General features: G+C 40.7%; 1 pseudogene; it reads left to right on the top strand.

Moving 5' to 3' along the window:
• The first annotated feature begins 860 nt into the window (after positions 1–860).
• LOC137963150 (E3 ubiquitin-protein ligase AIP2-like) lies at positions 861–2345 on the top strand (annotated as a pseudogene).
• The last annotated feature ends 1685 nt before the right edge of the window (positions 2346–4030 follow it).

Genomic DNA, 4030 nt, shown 5'->3' with positions numbered 1-4030 from the left:
TTGGAATTTCTGGAATGTGTTGGAGGAATCTGAATGGCGTTGATAATGGGATCAAAGAAGTTTTAACTATTATGTTTGATGAAATGCCTAAAAGAAATGTGAGTTCTTGGATTAGGAGGATTGCGGGGTATGCTTAGATCAAGCAAAGAGGCTTATGGCTAGTTGAAGGTGTTAAGCTAGATGGGGTTGTAGTTGTTTCAGTCCTCTCAGCTTGTGCCCAATTAAAGGTGTACATACATGTTAATTGTTTCAATGAGGCTATTGTTGTCAGCATTTTTGTGAGATTTAGCCTTGCTGCCATGTATGGCATTGCAGTGGCAGCTTTTGGAATGTTGTACACCATTGCTACTGGTGTGGCCATTGATGCATATCGTCCCATTAGTTACAATGCTGGAGGTATTGCTGAGATGGCTGACATGAGTCACAGGATATGCGAAATAACTGATGCCCTTGAGGCCGCTGGAACCACTACTGCAGCTATTGGAAGGGGGTTTGCCATTGGTTCAGCCGCCCTGGTGTCTTTGGCTCTCTTTGGTGCCTTTGTGAGCCAAATAACTGATGCCCTTGAGGCCGCTGGAACCACTTCTACTGCTATTGGAAGGGGGTTTTCCATTGGTTCAGCCACCCTGGTGTCTTTGGCTCTCTTTGGAGCCTTTGTGAGCCGTGCTGAAATTTCCACAGTGGATGTTTTGACACCTAAAGTTTTCATTGGGTTGATTGTGGGTGCAATGCTTCCATACTGGTTCTCTGCCATGACCATGAAGAGTGTGGGAAATTCATTTCTTATTATCTGGAATTTTGCTTCCCTTTCTAAGACACTAGAGAAGCTATAGGAAAGAAGGAAAAGCGAGCTAAAACTAATGGTGTCCAAAGATTCTATGAAGCAGAAATTGCAAGAGCTGCAGAAACGGCTAGGGAAGAAACATACCTTTGAAGAAGCCGTGTCTTTGATCCAATCCATTCTTCTTGAAACCTATTCTTATGCTTCTTCGTCACTTTGTAAATGCATTTATTCTGTAATTTTTTGGGCTGCAACGATCTTGCAGACTAGATATATAGCACCAAGATTCTGGCATGCAGGTTTGAGGTTTTTTGAAGATGCATAACGCATTGTTGTTGAGTCTTCACTGAAGGAGCACCTGGGAGCATGCACTGCTAGGGCTCTTGAACATTTAGATGAGGTAGAGAATGGACCCCGGGCCTCAGACTCCACCAAATACTCTGTACAAAGATTCTAGATTTCTATTTGAAGGACATTTAACAGTTGGGCCTGAGCCCCGGCCACCTGCATGGCTTGTGGCATAGAATTTACTTACAACTCTTGGTAACACACAAGATCAGGTTAGTGCTTTTGAGTCTTCTCAATCCCATGGGGAGAGTAATAGAACAAACAATTTTGGTCCTGATGCTGCTTCTGCAATGCTGAAAAAGTTGGTAAATACTAAGCTAGAAATCAGTGGTTTGCAGGACCTTGATTCTGTCATTGAAGCTTCACTACAGGAAATTGGTGTTGGACCAAAGAAGCCACCTCCAGCCTCAAAAGAGATGGTTGCAAGGCTTCCAATCATCACAATCACACATGAAATCTGGGTGAAGCTAGGGAGAGAGACAGAATGTGCAGTTTGCAGGGAGAACTTGGTTATAGATGACAAGATGCAGGAGTTGCCTTGCAAGCTTTTATTTCACCCAAATTGCCTCAAGCCATGGCTGGATGAGCATAATTCGTGCCCAATCTGTAGGCATGAGCAACAAATAGATGACCATGCATATGAGAGCTGGAAAGAACGTGAAAAGGAGGCTGATGCAGAAAGGAAAGGAGCAACAAATGCACTCCAAGGTGGAGAATATATGTTGAATACTATTGGTGCTTCTACCATAGTAGAGTAGTTGGATAAAAAAAATTGTTAATTTTCAGAGGAAACTTTTTGCCAACTGGGGGAACTAGTGGAGGGTTCCAATATAGCAATCTCTCCATCCGGAGTGTTACATTGCAGCGCTTACGCCACTTGTGTCATCCAGTGGGTTGACGTGGATGCCACAGATGCTACTTGGGGAGATATGGCAACGTTTTGGCACGCATCCCTACCTTCAAGTTTGAGGACAAACTCTTTTTCCAGGAGGGGTGTAATGTTAGCAGGCCGAGTCATTTAAAGATGCCATGGCTGAGTCAGTTACTTAGTCATTAAGTTACTTAGTTAGTAAGTTAAGTCAATTACTTAGTCATTAAGTTTATTTACTTTAAATGCCGTGGAGGGGCAATCTGTAATTTTCTCTTGAACATTGTTGACATGGTCTCTATTTAGGGTGTAAAGAATGGAAAAGAGACAAGTCTGAATTTAGGTTAAGCAGAGGGTTTTGAGTTCTCCTAAATGAGCTCAGGGGTGTGCGTTCTCCTTAAAGAACCGAGGGTTTTCAAGCTTCCCTTTGGCTTGATTTTCTTTTCTTTTCTTCTTCTTCTTCCCTACAAATCGTTGTGTTAGATCCGCGATCATAACAGCTTCCCCCACAAGAATGGTATCTCTAACATCATTAAAGATCAATTTCCCATTGCCTACATAGTTGCTAACAACAACCCTCATAAGCTCCCAACAATTTGGCAAAGATGCCAAAAGAATTAATGCATGAACCTCATCATCAAATTTAATTTGAATGGATGTCAATTGATTGACAATTGTGCTAAACTCATTCAAATGCTATGCTACTGATGTTTTCTCTATCATCTTTAAATTGAAGATTTTTTTGTGAGATGTACCTTATTATTTGTGGAAGGTTGCTTATACATGTCAAACAGAATCTTCATCATCCCCGCTGTGGTTTTCTCTGACCCCATGTTGTGAGCAACGTTCTTTGACAATGTTAATGGGACTACTCCCAACACCTATCTATTGATGAGATTCCACTCATTATCCTTTATACCTTCTGTTTTCATATCCAGAAGTGGTGTGTTCAGCTTTTTACGGTATATATAATCTTTGATCTGCATCCTCCTGAACGCAAAATCCATACCATCAAACTTGTTGATTCCAAGTGTCAATCCTTCTCCGCCAACCATTTCTTTCAATCACAAACCAAAACTCTGATACCAATAGTTAGGAATTAGATGCTCTAATTTCAAACTAATGAGATCAATAATAATAAACATGAAAGAAATAAAAGCAAGCAATGAAAAATAACAACAAGATTTATATAGGTTCGCCTTGAGGTGAGACTATATCCTTGCTTCCGCCGCTACAATAATCTACTATGAAGATGAAATAGTTTACAAAGAGAAACCACACACACTTACAGGTGCTTTTCTCTAACATCTCGGACTACATGATACTCGTCAAAATGATAAAACCCTAACCACGGTGGCCCCATATATAAAAATAAAATAGGGGAATTGGATTACAAGTGTGAAATCCCCACACTACCCTTAATGACACATCAGTCAATATATTGTGTCGGACGGTAAGATTTAATTAGGCTCCACAACTTAACATGCAGGGCATGAAAGATTCTTCAAAATATAGGCCTAGAGATGACCCGGTGGAGTGGGAGCTTATATGTCTAATTTTTTTTTCCTTTTCAACTGTCAAAAGATGGGCCCAAACCCACGCGACCAAGGAAGGCCCACATATCCAAAAGATGTGGAAGATGGCTCATGGCCCATAGACCAAGGACGAAGGCCCACAGACCCATAAAATGTTGGAAGGATGGTAAATAAAGAGTCGTCTCTTAGAGATGGCACTGGTGTAATTAGTTTAAGTACCAGGGACATAATTGTAATATTGTAGGATTATTAATCTATAAATTGAGATTTAGGGGAAGGGTTAGGAGACAAGTCCATAACCTCTTCTTCCTCCTATTTTCTCCAATTATGCATCTCTCCTTTTATCCATGAGCTAAATCTATGGAGTCCTGAAAATCAACATGGTATCAAAACATGATTTTTAGGACTCGTATCTGTAGTTTTTAGAATTCTCGGTTTTTTTGGGTGCGTGATTCTGTGTCTTCTCCTATTTTTTATTTTAAAATTTCTCGATCTTAT

This window comes from Aristolochia californica, unplaced genomic scaffold (assembly GCF_029961685.1).
Source record: "Aristolochia californica isolate CCGP_79_NKW_82.1479 unplaced genomic scaffold, dmAriCali1.0.hap1 SCAF_4, whole genome shotgun sequence".
Lineage (NCBI taxonomy): Eukaryota > Viridiplantae > Streptophyta > Magnoliopsida > Piperales > Aristolochiaceae > Aristolochia > Aristolochia californica.
This window is presented reverse-complemented; position numbering and strand designations above follow the sequence as displayed.